Source organism: Danio rerio, chromosome 23 (assembly GCF_049306965.1).
Source record: "Danio rerio strain Tuebingen ecotype United States chromosome 23, GRCz12tu, whole genome shotgun sequence".
In the NCBI taxonomy this organism is placed as follows: Eukaryota; Metazoa; Chordata; class Actinopteri; order Cypriniformes; family Danionidae; genus Danio; species Danio rerio.
In genome coordinates this window covers 210,072-232,297 of record NC_133198.1, presented here as the reverse complement: position 1 = coordinate 232,297, position 22,226 = coordinate 210,072, and positions in this window count along the sequence as shown.

Genomic DNA, 22,226 nt, shown 5'->3' with positions numbered 1-22,226 from the left:
AGTTGACTACTCTTCTCTAATCGGTCAGATGACTCTTGTCTGATTGGCCAGATGACTCAGTTCTTTTCTGATTGGTCAGATGACTCTACCTTGCACTGATTGGTCAGTTGACTCTACTCTTTTCTGATTAGTCAGATGACTGTACTTTGCTTTGATTGGTCAGATGACTCTGCTCTTTTCTGATTGGTCAGATGACTGTACTTTGCTTTGATTGGTTAGATGACTCTGCTCTTTTGATGAACTAAATTGGCTATAGTGTATGAGTGTATGTGTGTGAATGAGTGTGTATGGGTGTTTCCCATTATTGGGTTGTGTCTGGAAGGGTATCCACTGTGTAAAACATCTGCTAGAATAATTCATTCCGCTGTGGCGACCGCTGATAAATAAGAGACTAAGCCAAAAGTAAATAAAGGAATGAATATTAATGATAATGTATATTAAATATAGAGCAAACAATGTTCCAGCACATAATTAATCTGAACTGTGCTCAATACAATGATGCCAGAAAGAATCAGATAATTGCTTGCTGTAAACATCATTGACTGCTGTTTTTCTTATATAATCTTTAGTTTTTGCAAATAAAAGATTGAAGGATGTCTTCCAAATCCTAATAGACATGTCAGAATTCAATGAAAAGTAATTTAATTTGCTCTGAAAGGCTACAAACAAGGCACATCCTAATGTACAGAAACAGCACACGTCTATAGATTAGATGCATGTTGCTCTGCTTTGGTTTTTGCACCATATATTTCTCAATATTTGTATTTATTTATCACAATTACACTGGACAAACCTTATGCATTAGTATAAGTGTTAGAGCAGACATGCGCATGTTGTCCAAGAAAGGCTTGACATAAACAAACATAATAATAGTATAATACTAACAGCACTGTGTCCATCAGATGAACTTCTCTCTGCTGGGTTGTCTGAAACAGAAGTGACCCAGTCTGTATTTTAGGCGCTTTATAATTCATGAGACGAGAGGTCTTGTCCATTTAGTCTTTGCAAGCTGTCATTCAGCTGCTAATGAGCAGTAATGGACATCCAGAGCGTCTTAAAGCAGGCCACGCCCACTCCTTCCAGCAGCCAATCAACAGTCAGGAGAACAATCAGCTGTGTGAATAATCAGTGCGATGTTGATCAGAACCGTGACGCATTGTGGAATGTGAAGTGAAATATCAAGTGCACAGTGTTCCTACAGAAACAGTTTGACTCTACATTATACAGAGTGATATTAAGGCAATCATTTAAAATACATTATTATGTCCTGCAAACTGCAATGTACAGGTCTGGGGTTCACACTACTCATTCATTTTGGCCTTTTATAGTACGTTATTATTTTAAAACAGCTCCAGATTTGACTTCACTACTGATTAACCTAATGTACAGCTGTAGTCAGAATTATTCACCCCCCTGTTTATTTTGTTCCCCAATTTCTGTTTAACAGAGAGCAGATTTCCTCAGCACATCTCTAATCATAACAGTGTTAATAACTCATCTCTAATAGCTGATGTGTTTCCTCTTCATCATGATGACAGCACATAATATTAGACTAGATATTCTTCAAGACACTAGTGTTCAGCTTACAGTGACATGTAAAGGCTTCACTAGGGTAATTAGGGTAACTAGGCAGGTTAGGGTAATTAGGCAAGTTATTGTATAATGATGTGAGGCGATTGTTCTACCCATTGCGCCACTGTGCCCAATTTGTTTAGATTACTTATTTAAAATGAGTTAAAACAACAATTCTCAGTTTTTTTTAGGGTCAAATTAATTGTTTAATGTTCAATGAAGTTTAATTTGTGAAAACAATTAAGTTAACTTAATAGATTTGTGTTGGGACAGGATGAATGAATTGTGTGAAACCCAGTCTTTTTATAGCGTATGGAAGTCAATGGTTTCCAACATTCTTCAAAATATCTCCTTTAGTGTTCAGCGGAAGCAAGAATCTTCTGAAGTACAGGTTCATGAGCACTTGAGAGAGAGTAAAGAGGGAGTAAATTGCAATTTTTGAGTGAACTACCTCTTTAAGCTAAAACTTCTACATGCAACAATAGACGTATAGTAACAGAAATGAAAAGCAGACATGAAGGACCCATTTTAATCATTCAGAAACACAGACGGCGCCACATGTCTTTTGTAAGGTTAAAGCGGTGAAGTCTGCGCAGACAGAAAGACAGAAAGCTGGAAGCAGTGCGAGCAGAATTTTAACAATGCTCTCATCATTTATTTAGCTCTGGAGGGGTTGAGGCAATCATTAAATAACCCACCTGACAGACAGTGCAGCAGAGATCTGTGCATGTCAAGGTCTGTTTGATTTCTTTCGAAGCCTGTTTACCGATCCATATTCATATTACACCATGCATATTCATGAAAGCAGCAACAATATAAACTGGGAATCAAATGGCGATCAGTCAGTCAGATTATGGAGTGATTTGTCCTGAAAGAATATTTCAGCTTCTATTATTCCATGACAGATTGAACACTATATTAAACATTAAAATAAGTTCTGACTCTGCTGCATGTTCAGATCTTTGAATAGCTGTGCTTCCATCCTCATACTCTTATGCACATTTTGAAATATTGCATTTAAAACAAATGCACAATGGAAACGCCAAAGATGCAACACATTTTAAACATCTGCATAAAAAAACAACCTGATTAGGACAAACATTTTATCTGATAAGACAAAAAAAAAAGACCAGAGGACAACCTTTGCACCTTAAATGTGTTCAGCCTTCATCAGAACATGAAAAAGTAAAGCATTTATTTTTCTAATGTTGGAGTCATTTCAGAAAAACTCACCAAACTTTGTGTTACATTTGTTTATTTTCTGTTTCATGGTTGCACGGTGGCTTCGCTGGTTCGAGTGCCGGCTGGGTCAGTTGGTGTTTCTGTGTGGAGTTTGCAGCTGGACGGGTGTGTGCAGTAACAGTCTGGGCCGAGTATGCACAGAGTTCCCTACGACAACTGGACTCACGACCTTTCCAAACCAGAAACAATCAAGAAGGCATGATTATGCTGTCATATAATCTAAATGTGTGATTATAATGAAAGTCAATGGGGCAAAAACAGACACCAACATAACCAAAGGGGAGTCAGTCTGAACAGAGTGTAAAACATCAATCAAAATCAGATTTATCATCAAAAATCTCTCCATCTGCTGAAACACAGAGAAAGCTATAGCTAAATTAAGACTCAAAATCAGCCCAGAGTGGAGGAAAGTGACCCAACAGCACACAAGAGATAACATTTCCCGGCAGGTATGTATTTTTTCAGTGTTTGTTTTGGTGAATGCGTGAGAGGCCGCTGTGTGCGCTTTTTCATATCTCAAATGTCTCTCGTGAGTGCCATTCAAGCCCTCGCTGTTCTCGTGTTGACCCACCAGAGGTCGCTGTCTGAATGACTGAATGATTGACTGGGCGATTGACTCCTCCTTCCCTAAACTCAACTGATTGTACCGATTGACCCGCCTGCCCGCCCGCTAACTTCCCTAAATGATCAGATGTGCTCCAACATTAGGCACATTCACATCCAGACTGAACACACATCTGTTTAGCTGAGCCTTTACTGAACGAGCCCTGTGCTGCGTCCGGCAGATCACACTATTATGTTCTTCTCTTCTTTTTCATTATGTTATAAATGTTTTAACACATTTTAATTTGTTTTTTAATCACTTTTTTATTTTCTTTATTCTCTTATACTTGTCTCTTTTATTCCTGTGTAAGCACTTTGAATTGCCACAGTGTGTGAAATGTGCTATAGAAATAAACTTGCCTTGCCTGAACCCGGCCGACAGTTTACAAACGCCGCCCAGAAAAAGAAAAGCCCTCGTCTGATTTTCAGATTTCACCACATTCTCACCCTGTTGTTCACTTGCTCACTTTATTTTTTGTCTTACCTGATTTCTGGAACTGCTCTTCCCCGGACTCAAACCTCATCATCATCGACAACTCCTCACTGTCTCAAGTCCGCTGAGGTACACGACAAGCTATCTCGACCAACTGGCTGCAGTGGGAAAGCCCTCCACACAGAGGTAAGCGGTCAGCCTGTAAGCGTCCAAAGGAACGGAGTCATACCGCCCCCTAGCGTTCGCTTAAAAAAAAAGAAATGGCTATACGTACCTCCGGCTACATAAATCACAGTCTCCAGAAACATCCCCGGGACTACGCTTTCAGAATGAGCCCGTGTTGAAACAGAAACAACTGCTAAACTCGAGAGTGAAACGGTTCTTGTGCTGGTTCAGCTTTGTGAATGTACGTCGTCTTGAGCAGTGAACTGACATATCTTACCGTTTCCTTCAGGAACAGTGACAGCTGGCCTAGAGGAGGAATGGTATTGCTTAGAAAGGTGTGCAAAACACTCAGGTATAGACATGAAAACAAACACTTCTGGGGACGATCATGCAGTAGCAATATTCATCTGCAGGACAAACATGCCCACAGAGTGCTGTGCGAATTAAACAAATACTGAAGCGAACGTGTCCGCAATACACACCACAACTAAACTGCAAATAAAAACGGGTGTGAGCAGTTTAAACTGAATGAGTCTGAATCTGCCAGAAACGCTGAGTGTGAACAGCTTCTGATTAGATATGCCGTGTGCTTCTCTCCAGCGCTGCAGTTCCCCCTGCTGTAATCTAGTTTAGCCCTCATCTCCAGAGAGCCCAGACCTGATCAATATTCTGATGACAAGATCTGCCTCCAGTAATTCCTCCACATAAACAGCTCAAGCCGTTCAGAAAGCTCTCTTATTTTCCTCTAAACACCTCTCCTCTGCTCTTCATCAGTGTTGTAGGGCGAGTGTTTATGCGTCTGCTTGCTGAATTTATCCACACCCAGACGTGAACAGCGACTGCAGACACCGACTTGATCATTTTACATCAGCAGCACGTCTGTGTGTTCAACATTTGTGCCAAACACAGAAGAACATGCAAACTCCACACAGAAACACTGACCCAGCCTGGACTCGAACCAGCAACCTTCTTGCTTTGAGGCCACAGCGCTAACCATTGAGCCACCGTGCCACTCTAGTCAGTACTAATACATTTAATTTAGCTGCAGTCTACAGAAGTTTCACACACACACACACACACACACACACACACACACACACACACACACACACACACACACACACACACACACACACACACACACACACACACACACAATGTATCACACACACAAAACTTTTAATCCTCATACAGTTTTTCAGTGCATGGATCAGTGGATTTGTATATCTGAAATGAATAAGAGCACTATTAGTTCAGTGAGACTGAAAGAATTGTTTTAAAGCTGTCCAAATGTGATGTTTTAAGCACATTATCCACTAACCTGAAGCACAGAGCATCTTCCTCAACACCCAATGAAACAGGGCTTGCCGGAGGCCGTGTCTGAGGTTTGGGTGAATTTAGTCCATAATTGGCCACTGAGCTGGGGTATTTGCATAAAGTGATCATATTGGCTGAGGCTTGGCTCTTGAAAAGTTGAGAAATTCCTAATTTCTGCTGCAACACCACTGAAGAGGCGCCGGTGGATCCACAATTCAGTTTTCCAACGCTTCACATCACCCATTCAAAGTGATTGAGAAGCAGTGCCGCTGACGTCCTGTGGAAATGGGGTATTTTGAACATCAGACGTGGACAGAGCAGAGCTCAACATCCCATAATGCAATCTATGATTACCACTAGAGGCTGGATGTATTCACACGCTGCTACTCACTGCTGAACGTTTTAGACAGGCCCGGATTGGCTGATCGGGAGGACCGGGAGAATTCCTGGTGGGCCGGTCTGTTTTTTGGCCGCGAGGTCCCTAGCTCCAGAATCTGTTGCTCTCAGCAGTCACAGTTTTTAAATTAATGTATTTATTTACTTGACCACAGTCTTCTTAATCATTATTTTACCGCAGCTCTGCTCTTTTTATCAATTTTCTCGCAGCCTCGTGATCAACATGCAGCCTGCAGGTTAATGATGATATAACTCAGATGAGTCACACCTCGATGTACAGTTCTTGTGGTCCAGTGGTCAGCATGTTAAGTTACCGAGCCACCGACCCGGGTTTGATCCTCGTCTGAGTAATTCGTTTTTTTCATTTTTATTGTTAAGACATATAATACTGTTAGGGTTGTTGAACATTTGAAGTTCTAAAGCAGCTGTTTTCTCAAAAAAAGACGTGATCGTGTCATTAGAAACTGAATTGGAAATGACCTTATTTTAATAAAGTCAGTCGTGAACTGAGGTGGGCCGGTGTGAGGCTTGAAACTCCAGGGCTGAAAAGGAGTCCCACTCCGACCCTGGTTTTAGAACAGGAGATCATCTCTCAGCCTTTTCCATCTTCTCTTCCGGCTTCAAACGAAGAGCAAAATATAGATCTAGTGTGGCAGTGCCTGAAGGGTTAATCAGCACACCGTACAGGATTCAGCAGGTGCCAGGCTAACCTCTGAAAAACACCCCTGGAGTAAACCACAGATCAGTGTTTGCTGTGAATTAACAGATTTCCAAATCTCAACCACGCACAGCAGCAAGCTCATCCAACAACAGACTGCATAACGAAGAGTTAATTGAGGCAGATAGTGAACACTCAGAGGGATGCAGTACCCAGGAAGTGTTTGTGTTAGTCCTGGAGGGAAATATTACAGTCGCAATCACAAACCAGATCAATCTTAACAGCAGAGCAGTCCCACGTCCTTTCCACCGCTCTCTCATTTTCAGTATGGAGCGACACATCTCGCATGCAAATATATCCCAGCACGCCAGAGAAGTGTGTGTCTTGCGGCGATGTCAGATCAATATATCATTAGTCTGGTCCTTTTTCCTGCAGTCCCTGCTTGCATCAGCACTTTTCCCCACCCAACAGCACAATAAAGGAGACCTATCATGCAGAAATCCCTCATATAACGGATTTAGAGGCAGCAGTGTGTGTGTGTGTCTCCATCAGCGGTCTCTAATGCTGATCATGAGTTAATTGTGTTTGTTCTTGATGCAGAAACACTTTGATTTTTATTATTAACATCTTATGATTTTCTGTGCTCGCTGGGGAATTTCTTGACCTCACAGCATGAAGATTGCTGGATCAAGTCCATTTCTGTGTGGAGTTTGCATGTTCTCCCCGTGTTGGTGTGGGTTTCCTCCGGGTGCTCCGGTTTCCCCCACAGTCCAAACACATGCGCTATAGGAGAACTGATCAACTACACTGGCCGTAGTGTATGAGTGTGTGTGTGTGAATGAGTGTGTATGGGTGTTTCCCAGTACTGGGTTGCAGCTGGAAGGGCATCGGCTGTGTAAAACATGCTGGAATAGTTGGCGGTTCATTCCACTGTGGAGACCCCTGATAAATAAGGGACTAGGCTGAAGGAAAATGAGTGACTGGATTTACTACATTACATTAAGGTAAGTGGTTGTAAACAATTGATATGGGCTGATTTTAAACACATTAAAAGTAGCAATGCTCAACTTTAAATTCAGCGCATATAAATCGTTACCTGTAATCTAGTAAATCCAGTAAGTCTTTTTAAACGCAGTGCATATAGGCCACTGTAAGCTGCCCATACGGTGACTGTGAATCAGAGCAGTATTCTCCTCATGCATATACAGGCATGCGAGCTCTCTCCGTCTGTTTGTTTAGTGTTTAATGTAAAGAAATGCACACGTGTGCTTCATGCAAACAGCCACTCTCTCCCTCTTCTCTACTCGACCTCTATTCTCAATGCAATGAAATATCATGCGGCCTGTAATGGACACTGACTACAGAGAATGGAAATGCTGGCATGAGTGGAATACAGATCAGAGAGTAAAGCAGGACTGTGGAGAAGCTGCGGCACCGGCTCTGGAGGAGCAGAAGAAGGGATTGGAAACCAGAGGAAAGGGGCAGATGGAGGTGTCACCTTGAGGAGAAGCAGAGGGTGCAGGAGGAGGAACACACACACACACACACACACACACACACACACTCACACACACACACACACACACACACACTGATACAGATACACACACATACTGAATGAAGTCTTTAAAGATATTGTCTGCACTGAGAAAGCATGCTCTTCTTACTCTGAGTGTTGTTTCTGGTCTAAATTGAAATGAATATATGTGAATTCATGGACGAATCACATTTCCTGCAACCTTCAGCATCCGTTCAGTTATGTGCTTTCCTTCTGCTCTACTCTTCCACTCCTCCACACACTGAAGTGTCTAAACTGAGTGTGTTTAGTGTGAGAGCCTCTGTTAGAAAGTGTGTATTGATCTGCACAGCTGTGAAGGATCAGTGCAGTTTACAGCAGGAATCAGCTCATCTCTATGGGGGATTTACCTGCGCCCAGGAGAACTCTGTCATTTAGTATACACTTGATTATATTACATGGCCTTAAAGGAGACCTGCCATGCAGAATGACTTTTGTGTGTGTGTGTGTGTGTGCGTGTGTGTGATTGGCTAATTAGACGTGTGTTAACGAGCAGTTGGACAGGTGTACCTAATAAAGTAGCCGGTGTGAGTTAAACTGAGTACTTTATTCTCAAGTCAAAAACAGGACATGAGGACCTTCTGCTTTTACTGGAGCATTAGGTATTGATGTTGATGTGTTTATTTCAGGATATTTCACAGAATACCAGTCTGAACACCTTTCTGCTGGTCTAAAACACAACACATTGCTGAGTAAAGCACCCAAATGAGCATGCTGCGTTTGTGTTAGTGCAGGAAAACATACACTTACATTTCTGCGGCTGATGCTGCTCTGGGTCCATTATTTGCAACCACCCACGGTGTAAACAGGAGGTTAGATGAAGGTAAAAGCAAAGCTGCTCTGTGTTATTGTGGCATGAAACCTCGACTGACTTCACGCTGGGATAAACGCTTTGACCGTGTAATAGAGTGAAGAGGAGAACAAAATAATCCCTTTCCACACCTTTCCCATCCCGCTGTCCCTCTTGACCCAGAAACTCTGTTCTTCTCTGCACAATCACACTGCGAACACTGACTTCTCTCACTTACCTAGAGTTTGTGGCTTGCTTTTAGTCCAAATATCAAGAAATTCTCAAACCAAGAAGCATTTTCTAGACAAGCAATGCATATAGTGCTGTTTTCAGAAATAATGAGTCAGAATGAAGAGAGATTCCCCTAAAATGAGCAGAGTAATGTGGGAGAAGTGAAATAATAAATAAATAATGTTAAAATGAAAGGCAGGGTTATCTTGCTTGCCCTGTTCTCTGAGAACTGAGCTGAGAAATATGCACCCTGCTCTGGATCTTCCTGCTGTTTTGTTTTCAGGAATCCTCTAGAGGTCGCTGTGTACATTTTTTGACAGTTTCAAAGACATTACTGGAGCAGGCCAGTCACACCTGAACAGAAGCAAGTTGTTAGTGGTAGAGTTCATTTTACAAAATCCAGCCACGTGTACCCGTGAGCTCATATTTGCCAGTTCTTAGTCTGTACATTGTCCCAATGAGCCTGTGTTGATTTCAAAAAGCGGAATTCGACATGTTCACTTAAGCTTGCTTTTAATTTGATCAATCTGTGCTTTTGAAAACACTGTCGGTTGGGTTTGGGGGAGGAGGGGTGTGGTCAGTTGATCAGTCGCTCGGTCAGTCAGTCAGTGGATAGTGGCCTCTGGTGGATTCACGTGAGAACAGCAGGCGTGAATGACACTCGCGAGAGAATTTTGAGATCTGAAAAAGCATACACAGCACCCTCTGGTGCACACACACACACACACACACACACACACACACACACACACACACACACACACACACACACACACACACACACACACACACACACAAACGCACTACTCCCAGGTTGAAGCCTCATTAGGATCAGCAGTGAAGGGTAAAATTAGGCTAAGGAGGGGTTTGCATCTTGCTTCTCTCTCTGTCCTGTAGGACTTCAGCTTCATATCTGGCTGATGGAGAAGCACACCTCCTACATGACGTTATTCTGAAAAATCAGTGTCCACATCTGCTCTCAGTTTGAGCTCCTGCAGCTTCTAGTGATTCTGGATTAAACAAAGAGCAACATATACAACCACAAAGCAGAAACAGCTGGGACAGTATGGACAACACAAATACAAAAATACCGAGGTGATTTACTAATGTACTCTGACTTGTGTTTCATTGCAGAACATATGAACACACAATATCTGCTGTTGTGTCTGGTCATCTTCAGCTCATGTGTGAATCTCCATCCTCTCCTCAGTCAGAGCTCAACACACTCCAGAAACAGAGACGGCAGCAGTTCAGGGCAGTGATCAGGTGATCTGCTGAATGATGATGTGATGTTCACAGGTGATGGTGATGATGATCTGCTCATCAGGAAAGCTCTAGTGCTTTAGGAGCAGAGATGGGTCGAGGATCTCCAGTTTGAGCACAAACACAAGAGGAAATGAGTGAAGTGTGTGAACACAATGCTCCTCAGAGGAAGAGAGGAAGACATGTGGATATTTCACCTTCAACAGTGCAGAACAGCATTAAAGACTGAAGGAGTCTGGAGGAGTTTCAGTGCGTAAAGGACAAGAGCGCAAGCCTGAGCTGAACAACCGTGACCTCCGACCCCTCAGGGGGCGCTGCATAAAGAGTCCTCATTCATCTATAAGCAGATCAGCACATGAGCTCAGCACTACTGCGCTAAACCTGTGACAAGCACCACAATACAGAGTCACATCCACAAACACCAGTCTAAACTGTGCCAAGAGGAAGCCCTATGTTAACAGTGTCCAGAAGCGCTTCTCTGCGCTGGGAGGCATCTAGGATGCCTGCAGTCCCGACCTGTCTGCAATAGAGAATGTGTACTGTTGTCCACTGCATGTCATGATTTAACCACGTATGATGCGATCCTGAATTTACATCTGTGTTGATCCTGGAACATCATTTTTGCTGGAAAAAGTAATCCAGACCTTTATCCCTAAACCCATAACCCAACCATAACTCTAAATATTCCAGAATTATGAGGGGGATAACAGCTGGATAACAATCATGTAGACGTGCATGAACCTAACAGTAAGCCTAAACCAAACATAAACGGTACACATATCCCTGAATTCTGATTGGCTGATTGGAATGTTGTTCCAGGATCAACATAGATGTCAATCCAGGATCATGTCTTACTTGGTGAAATCAGATTGGGTGTTGCTCACCTTAAGACTTGTTTTCAGGAAGAATGGGACAAAATGACACCTGCAACACTTCATCACTTGCTGTCTTCAGTCCCTAAACGTCTTGATTTACTGCTCAACTTTTCTTGAAATGTGTTGCAAGAACCAAAACTGGAATATGAGTTTATTCATAAACAAACAATAAAAATCATGAAAATCCCATTAAAATACAAGTAAAAACATATAGAAATCAATGGATTATTTCTTTTTATGATTAGGAGTCGTAGTTATATATATATATACACACACAAGCATATAAATCTTAAAGAAATATTTAGATTCACAAATTTCATAAGGTGTTTTACATCAATCACATCAAGCTTTCATAACCTGTGAATTTCAGTTTATAACTGTTTATTTATTTATATATTTATTTATTTTTTATCTATTGTTATTCATATTCACAAATTACATAAAATCTGTCATTTCTACTTACAAACCTCCTAATATGCTTTATTTGAGCAAGTGTAGGATTATTGTTTTGGTAAAAAAAAACTGTACAGTACATTTCTAGAGATTTATTTATTTATTTATTTATTTATTTATTTATTTATTTATTTATTTATTTATTTATTTATTTATTTATTTATTCTTAAAAACTTCCTAAAATGCTTTATTTTCAGTCAGGGTTAGAATGATGTTTTGAGTGAAGAGCGCCCTCTGCTGGCACAATTCAACCACTGCACATTACACCCACAGGGGGCGCCAAAGTATTGTTTTAATTGAACTTTTGTTTGGGGTTTTTCACAGACCTCTCTAACAATCTTTCAAAATCCACAACAAACGCAGAGTTTTAACCTTTAGAGCTCATCTGAGTATCATTATCAAGTGCAGATGTAAACAAATAAGTTAAATGACTGCAGTATACTACAAAAATAAATGCTTTTCTTAGATTTCAGTCTTGTTTCTAGTCCAAATATCCACAAACTCCTAAACCAAGAAGCATTTTCCAGACAAGCAAAGCATATAGTGTTGTTTTAAGAAATAATGAATCAAAATGAAGAGATTTTTTACTTAAAACAAGCAGAATAATCTGCCAATGGATGATCTTGTGTTCCCTTTTGACATTAGGTTATTCTGTGTCCTCCATTGGCAGATGTTTTTGCAGTGTGCAGAATGTCAACTTTCTCTGTCCCACTTCACAGCATCATTTATAAAGTAGGAGTTTCTGCATGAGCTAATTAAATGACATGTCATGCACTACAGATGAGTTTAGGGGAAAGTGCATTCTGGAGGAGTCAGAAACATTTCCAGAGCACAACAAAACTAGATGAACATTCTCAATAAGATTAGCTTTTAAACCCAAGCTAATTTACTGCTGCCCAGGAGACCGGCAGAGCTTGTTTGACATAAACCGGCAGGAATGAGGGAGGATCCCCTGGAATGAAGACCACAGAAAATACAGCCTGCTTTCCACACTTCAGTCCAGAGAAAAAAGAGAGAGAGAGAGAGAGAGAGAGAGAGAGAGAGAGAGAGAGAGAGAGAGAGAGAGAGAGAGAGACAGAGAGAGAGAGAGAGAGACAGAGAGAGAGAGAGAGAGAGAGAGAGAGAGAGAGAGAGAGAGAGAGAGAGAGAGAGAGAGAGAGTAAGCGCAGTGGTGGTTTTGTAGGATTTAGGAAGAAACTGTGAGATATTTTGGAAAGGAAGACTGTGGTAAGAGTTGTGACGCACTAGTGGAACATGAGTGAAAGATGCAGTCAGGAACTCACTGTAGTCTACACCAGTGTTGTGGGCAACACATGACAAGTCATGCCAGAGTTTCTGTTCTAACTTTTCTACACCTGATGAAAATCTGAACATGAAATCAGCATTATAATACCTCTTTAAACACCTTGTGCTTATTATTGCTCATTCATTCATTCATTCATTCATTCATTCATTCATTCATTCATTCATTCATTCATTCATTTTCTTTTCGGCTTAGTCTCTTTATTAATCAGGGGTCACCACAGCAGAATAAACCACCAACTACTCCAGCATATGTTTAACGCAGCGGATGCCCTTCCAGCTGCAATCCAGTAGTGGGAAACACCCATACACACTCATTCACACACACACTCATACACTAAGGCCAGTTTAGTTGATCAGTTTCCCTATAGTGCATGTGTTTGGACTGTCGGGGAGAAACCTGCACAGTTTCTCCCCCACAGAAACCTGCACAGAACATGCAAACTCCACACAGAAATGATAACTGACCCAGCCGAGGCTCGAACCAGCAACCTTCTTGCTGTGAGACCACAGTGCTAACCACTGCACCACCATTACACCCTTTGCCTTATTTAGATTAGGGTAAATGATTTGATTACTGTCGTCCGCCACCAAACCCGGTTCCTAAAAGAGAAAATTCCCCCTTATTAAAATTCCTGGATACTTTAGCAAAGGCCTAGAGGAGCTCTAAAATACTGAAAGTCAACCAGCATCATCATCATCAAGAGAACATTTAAGCAGATCTAATGCCCCAAGATGGAGGAGCATTTGATGAGAAAGAAGATGCTTTGAGTTGGGCCGTACTGTGTTTTTGCACTATAATAAAAATAGAGGTACAAATAAAAACACTGGACAGACAGAAGGAGAGAGAGCTGAACTACTGAACTGTGTTTAATACTCTATATAAAGGCTGTTGTGGTGCTGCAGCTGAAAGTCGTCTCTCATATGGAGAATGAAGCCTCCTGCAGTGCTCAGGTGTGAGTTTCTCTCAGTCTTCATCAGAGTGTGTAAATTTTGATGCTTCTGTGGGTCTCGTCTATCAGATCTGAGCTGTATTCTGTATTCTCTATTGGGTTCGGCTCAGGTGATTGGCTGGGCCATTCTACAGCTTGATTGTCTTTCTCTGAAAGCATCTGAGAGTCTCCTCGGCTGTGTTTGGATCATTGTCTTGCTGAAATGTCTTCATCCTTATCCTCCTGCTGATGTAGATGTTGGACTGAAGCAGCTGATCTTCATTTACACTGAGGAAGGGCAGAGGCTTGCTGAAGAACTACTGACAGATTTCAGCTGCTGTCTGGGCTTTCACTGACCAACTACACCTTCCTTTCTTCACGTGTTCAATGCTGTTACCCAGCATCTTTTCAGTTTATTACACAGTACATTAATTAGATTTGTTTTCTTTGCATGAATGGATTTATTTGGTTGTTATCAACATCCAGAGAAAATTTCAAGTTGCAGCACCTTTAGAAATAGGTTTTCTGAGAAAAACTGTGTGGTGTTCAATAATTATTTCTTACTTATCTACCTTTTGAAAAGGTCCCAGTCTAGTGACAGCTCTTCTACCTTTATTTCTGCTTTAGCTTTATTCAGTATGTTCACCGTGGATGTGCATAGAGTTAACCACTAAAAGTAGAGGTGATCATATGTTTTAGCCCTGCCGCTGAGATTTCAGATTATGAAAGCGATTTCTCCCTAAAAATGACAGACACCTACTTGACTTGTGTCCTGTGACATCATGAGAGCCTCTGGCCAAACCATAAGTGAAATATCTGTGGTGTCTAAGACTCGATTATTGCGGTACGGATCTTTTGGTTCTTCAGACTTTTATTGCACAATAACTCTGCCACCACAGACATGCATTTCACTTTATTAGAGCAATAAATACGCTCTGTGGAACCCGCCTTTTATAAGGAAGACAGACCGAGCAAGACAATGTGAGGGACTCGTCTTTTTTTGACTGTTTCCAACCATAGAAGTGTTGCTTGTGTAGATAAGACACAAGAGAAGATGTTGTTGTTGAATGAGTCAAGCGCTCTCCTCTGCGTGTTCAAGGGAGGGTCTGTCTTTAGAGTCAGATCAAATTAACTCATAAATATTGGTCTTTGCTGAAATATTGTTTGAAAAGTCCTGAGCTTAGTGTTACAGCATTGTGTCCTACACGTGATAGAGATTCATCTGCCCAGTTTGTGTTTCTTCATGATGATACGGCACGCTATTAAACACAAGCGCAATTACAAACAGCATACACACACACCTAAAGCAAGACTTCATCAAGCATTTAGTCATTGTTAACATTACTGCACAGCACATTGGACTGAGGGATATACTGAATTATTCACCCTCTTGTTAAATTTGAGTTCTTTTACATATAGCCCAGTTTCTGTTTACCTGAGAGCAGATATATTTAACACATTTCTAATCATAACAGTGTGAATAACTCATCTCTAATAGCTGATGTGTTTCCTCTTCATCATGGTGACAGCACATAATATTAGACTAGATATTCTTCAAGACACTAGTGTTCAGCTTACAGTGACATGTAAAGGCTTCACTAGGGTAATTAGGGTAAAGTTAGGGTAATTAGGCAAGTCATTGTATAACAGTGGTTTGTTCTGGAGACAATCCAACACTAATATTGCTGAAGGGGTGAATAATATTAAGCTTAACATGACTTTAACACTATTAAACACTGCTTTTATTCTAGCCCAAATAAAACATGTAAGACTTTCTCCAGAAGAACAAACATTAGAGGAAACACGGAGAACAACTCCTCAATCTGAGAAACAGCACTTGGGAAATATTTGAACAGAAATAAAAAAATCATAGGAGGGTGAATAATTGTAGGTTCATGTAGAGGGATATATTGAGTTAGAATGATTTACCATCCAGTTCAGCCCTCAAAACTAGGCCTAGTCACTAGACAAAGGTCAAGTAACCCCACATCATCGGGAGCCCTGATAGATCAATCTAATAAACAGCCTGTATTGTTGTGCAATACACCAGTAGGACACACACTTTCCTCTTCTTATGCACCAGATACTTTCTTATCAACACTTCATGTTTCTGAAAATCATTGCATTTGTTATGGCCAGTTTCCACTGAATGCCAGCTGTGTAAATAATTGTCGATAAGATGCCGATGATAAGCCGCTGTTTGTTTACCTTTAGGCTCTGCTTCCTTCAGTGTCTTGACGTGTGGCGTGTGCCCGTGAAGCAGCCGATGAGCCCCAGCACACACACACACACACACACACACGTTATGAACATCTCGACAAGCGAAAGTGTTCAACGAAGTTGTTCACAATACTGAGTTTGTAATGTCGTCACATGTTTACAAACACAAGCGCAGCTGTTTAGAGCTGATTTCTGCTTAATGATGTTAGAATATGTCGCTATTTTGCAATAGATGTGTGAACGGTCTTGTCTAGAAATATTCCAGAGCATCCTCGCCTGTGTGAACAGAGCTTTTTTTTTAATTTACCGGTAAAGTCGTTACGAAAATTTTCCAGATATCTACCGGTATCACTGTGTGAACAAGGCTATTGTCTCCACTCTTCCATGACCCCCACGACATCAGCTCAGGATACGACCTGGTCCAGGATTATAGAGACCTCTAGAAATCCTCTATGAGTTGCTTTGGGTATAATTGTCTGCTAAGTTAGTTAATATAACCAATACACACTGTTCTCCAGTGTCTGATTCTTGTTACCAAACTCTATTATCTTCAGATTATGTCGACTTTTTCTCTCTGCCTGCACACATTTCTTTTAAATCCAGGCTGTAATAATAAAACAAATGTGTGACACGTTAAATTAGTCGACTCTATAAATGCTTCAAAGGCCTCTGTTATACCAGAGAAGTTTCCACACACACCAAACTGCTCATTTGTTTTTATGCTCTTGCTGTTTCACACCCTCATTTGTAGAACATCTAAAATTGGCCACAAACCCCAAAGCTCCTTGACATCGAGACTAATGTCTTGTCCAATAACAGGAACGAGGGAGCCATGTTGGGTTAATTCCTGCGACCCATGAAAGCTGAGAGCAAAACTCACACACACACACACACACACACACACACACACACACACACACACACACACACACACACACACACACACACACACACACACACACACACACACACTGGGGCAGACAGCCAGTTTCCAGTCTCATTGTTTCAGGAACGGAAAGAAAGGCAGTGAGAGCTTCCCCTGTTTTCCTCCGCCAGTCCAATGTGAAGATGGAAGTGGCTTCTTGACAAAATGCTGACGAAAATAACCCCCGAAGCTTAGTGTGCCGCCATTTGCATTGTCTACACATGTAGAAGCTTTCTAAAGCCTGAAGTATACTTTAGTCTTGACAAGAAAACCTACAGCTGAACATGTAGCCTGGAACACAGGATCTCCACGCAGAGGCATGCTAGAAAGATCATCCTCGCACACTGTCTGTGCTGTTTGACTCCAAAAATAATCAGCATCAGCAATGTGTTATGTTTACTAGAGTTGCTGTCTGTGAATCTATTTTAAGTGCAGGCGGTTTTTGCTGTTGTGGTTTAAAATAGTTGTTGTTTTTCTGTCTCTTCCAGAATTTCTTTTTCTACCATGAAACAAAGACCCAGGCTATTGATGCCCCCTAGTGGAGAAACAACAAATAAAGTGCGTTCCTTTTTAATAATATGCACACAATATGATGATAACCAAATATACGTGCATAAAGCTACTGTATGCTGAGTTGAAGAGTGCCTTGCATACTGGATAAAAACAGATTGTAGGATTGTCCACAGTCATGCCATGTGGCCTAAATAATGCCTGCATATAAGAATGTGCTTAAATTATCATCTTAAAATAAAGTAAAAAGCTATACTATAGTGTAGATTTAAGACAAAAACAGATTGTAGGATTGTCTTCAGTCATGCCATTTGGCCTAAATAACGCAACACATCAGGTTTCTGCCTTAGTCTAGGATGTTTATGCCGCAAAAAAGTGTCCAAGCAACTCCACATAGTTTCTCCAGATGTACTGTACATGGATGGGTAAGTGTGTATGGCTTGTGTGCACTGTATGTGTGTGTGTGTTGTACTGTAAGTGCACTCTAGGGCCGCTCTATAGCTGGTATTTATAACCGTGCTGTCAGGCTCTGGCTGCAGTTGGACCGTGGGAATGTGGCAAAGTCTTTCTGTGGTATTTTTAATGTTTGTTATTAAATATTCCCACACGGGACCATGACCAAACCATCGCCCCCTCCCGCTCGCTCTCCTTCACCCTGCCTTCCTCTCTCTCTCTCTCTCTCTTTTCTTTCTCACTGCATTCTTCTTTCCCGAGGAGGAAAGTCGAGCAGGATCCGATAACACGCAGGCTCTGGTTTCTGTGGAGATCCGGGAAAAGCGGCGAACAACTGTTACTGCAGCTGGATTTCAGCAGCTTAAGCCACGGTCAACAGGAAGATGTTTGTGTGTGTGTGTGGGGTTGTGAGTGTGAGCGATCATGCATGTGTGTGTGTGTGTGTGTGTGGTCTTTAAGAGTGTTTGGCTGTACACACATACACAATAGAAGCTGCCCCTTTGGGTTTGTAAATCATCGTGCGCATAGTGTACAAAAGAGGAAGTGTAACTCACTGCACACACAGGATTTCTAACACAAGCACAGGCACTCAGGGTGAAATGTAGCTGGAGATGTAGAGGAACAGGTGATGCGTGTGTGTGTGTGAGAGATTGGGCGGAGGACATCCAGACAAGATTTTACGGGTGTCAGCCTGGGGCGGCACATCGCAGTGAAAGTATTTCCTCTGGACGGCGATGGCGGCTGTGTTTGTTTGTGTGGATCTCTGCCGCAGCCTAAAGGATAAAGTGTTCAGAGAAAAAAGGTTATCTTTCTCGCACACTCAGAGTTCAGAGAGAGGCCTTCGCGGAAAACGCCCTGGTCCCAAGTCTCCAGTTCCAGAGTCTGATTCATCTCTCCCAAGAAATGTGTCTCACGGACTGAATCTGCGCGGGAGGAATCGTTTCAGCATTTTCGAGTCATTATATACACACACTTTCCAATTTCATGTTTGTGAAAATAATAGAGACGTGTCAGCAGCTCATACTGTAATATTCCACATCTTCAAGTAAACGTTGAAGGGGTTTCCGGGTGTTTCAAGGCACCTGCGTTCAACTCATTTAGCTCAATCCATTCAACTGTGTGGAAACTTTAGTCAGACTCTGTAGAGTGACTATTTGCATTGTAAAAGTCCAGCAGAGGGATGGAGAGAGAGAGCCATAGGAGAGCCAAGTCTCAGCCAAGGTAATAACCCAGAACTGGGCCAGAAATGTTGATGTCACGACTGCATTAAAGTTGATTAACCCATGAAGCATTGGGCTTTAGGCACACTATGGGCCTGCTTTTTTCTCAAAGCGACCTGATGGCTAGAATACTTTTCTGTACTCAAATATAACATGTATTTACTAGTGGGTCATGACACTCCAAACTTATATGCCCCACATATACATTTATAACATCTGGGCCAAATACTACATTTGACATCTGACCCAATCTTGTGTGCCGTCTTACAGACGGTGCCACCTCTGCCAAACTGTTTGGCCCACATGCTGTATGCCTGCTGTGCCAGCCTTATGTCAAATCCGGGCCAGAATTCTTTGCTACCTGGGTTGGAGTGCTTTGAGCAGATTCAGATAGCTGTAATATCAGCTATATGTGCAGTCATGCTCAACCAGACCTTTGCTGTGTGATAAAACCTACCGTCCAACATACTTTCAAACAAATGCAGAGTGTTTTTCAGAAGAGTCATGTTTGTGTCCCTCTTGCACATTGTAAGCCTGAGTTGTTTCATTGAGCGAATAACCCTGTTTTCCCTTACTCCAGGAAGTTGTGTAACGCCAGCCAATCAGATTAGAAACTGCCGTCTGAGGTTGAGACTGGCTGAGCTCTTAAATACAGCTCGAGCCAAAGCCATATCAGCAAACTCCAAATCTTCCTATTGTTGTGCCATATCATTATTGTGCTCCTCTCCCAAAATCCACTGCCACCTCCAGCTGAAAATATCAGGGCTAAATATGTCAACATCAGGCTTTGAAATGCTGTTGTACTTTGGCGTGTTGTTTTTCCTGTGCAGAGATGGTGAATGTTCTGTCCGTTTCCCCTTTGGATCCTCTAAATCTTGCCTTTTTTTAGCATGCATGCAAGAGTACAATCGCAGATACTTTTGGAGAAAGGCTAGAGGAGAAAAAAGAAGGAGAAAAAATGCTTTCCGCACACTGAGCCAGATATATCCGTGTGGTTTTCCATGTGTTTATTTAGATTTTCTGGTGGGACGACATATCTAAGGGAAAGCCTTGACGACTCTGGTGCTTTCCCACCGGGGAGCGTCATTCCGATAAAAATAGTGAGCTCTTTTTTTAGGAAGGATTGGTGAAGTTTGGAGAGTGTGTCCCCAGGGTTTTGCATGGATTAGCATTGCTTTGGGGCTTTTTTTCCGTCCGGACAGACGGAGCTGCTACGGGTGTATGTTGACGCTGTAACTTCATCTCGACTTGATCTCTGAAACAATAGAAGGGCCACCGCTGGGACTGGCAGAGGCTTGTTGTTTTGTTTTGATTCACATAAACATAATTATCACGTTGGCAGAGGACACATTCTTTTTTCGCTTCCCGACCAGATTAATTTGCCCTCTGCTATGCCGTATTTGTTTACCAAAGTTCCTCCTATTGTAAGTCACTTCTTTTAAAGTCTCACTCTGTCATTCCTTTCGTTGTTCGAAGACTCATGAACTGGGACTGAAGGAAGTTTGTGGGTGGGGAGGAATTGTGGAGTTGGAAAAAGCTCCTCTGGATTTAACCTTGTCTCGGTTTGAAGGTCTGGCACTGAGTGCTGCATGCTACGCTCAGCCGAATGCCTCTCATACTCTGGTCAACATGTTTCTCAAGTAACCTAAACTCCCTAAACCCTGTGACATCAAGCCTGTTATTACTAATGTACTCGATGAATGGCTCTGGATTTCATTTAGTCTGACTCACTAGGGGAAATTCACTAGGTTTCTGAAAGGAACAGTTTAAATAAGGAGCGCTGAGCATAACCTGGGACTTAAGATCTTGATTTTCTGAGTGCCAAGAGGCCTGTAATACCTGGAGAAAGCCTTGGCTGGCACAAAACTCTTTAGCTTATGAGATCAACACATTTTTGAGGCAATCATAGTAAATACCTGCTGATTAAAAACTCTTTCAACAATACTCATGAGCAGCTGAAGTCCTGAGCTTTTATGAAAGATCCCAGATAGATCAAATATCTGACAATGTAATGGCCACGTTTATTTCTATATTTCCAAGTCAGGACTAAAAAATACAAGCTAATATTGTGAATATACTGTATATATGTGGCTCAAAGAATAAATGGCTTTCGAACATCAGAATAATATACCAGCAGTATATTTCACTTCAATTTCCTTCGGCTTAGTCACTTATTTGACAGGGTTTGCCACAGCGGAATGAACCACCAACTATTCCAGCATATGTTTTATGCATCGGATGCCCTTCAAGTTGCAATCCAGCACTGGGAAACACCCAAACACACTCATTCACACACACACACTCATACACTACGGCCAGTGTAGTTGATCAGTTCCCCTATAGTGCATGTGTTTGGACTTTGGGGGAAACCGGAGCACCCGGAGGAAACCCACACCAACACGGGGAGAACATGCAAACTCCACACAGAAACACCAGCTGACCCAGTCGGGAATCGAACCAGAGACCTTCTTGCTGTGAGGCCACAGTGCTAACCACTGAACCACCCTGCCACCTCTCCAACAGTATAGAATGAAAACAAAGTGAATTCAATAATACAGCTTTATTTATTCTGCCTATACATCAGGATGTGTCCAGGTGCCACAGAATGCATTCATATGATGTTATCAATTGTATAAATTGTTCTCTGATATCTACATAGAAGGTATGTGGCCTAGGTAAGTGCAAACAATCTCCAGAAAGGGTTTTACATTTCCATTTATAACCCAAGGATTTGCTGTAGAGATGAAATGGTCTGTTTTTACCTTATTTGGAAGGGTCATGAATATTAATGAGCTCCGGATGCTGCGGTTTCCCCCACAAGTCTAAAGACATGCGGTACAGGTGAATTGGGTTGGCTAAATTGGCCGTAGTGTGTGGATGAGTGTGTATGGGTGTTTCCCAGTGATGGGTTGCAGCTGGAAGGGCATCCGCTGCGTAAAACATGTGCTGGATAAGTTGGCGGTTCATTCCACTGTGGTGACCCCTGATTAATAAAGGGACTAAGCTTAAATAAATGAATGAATGAAGGAATAATCTGAAAGCATGCTTGTAGGCTTATTGATCACCTATCAATCAATGACAGAAGTATGC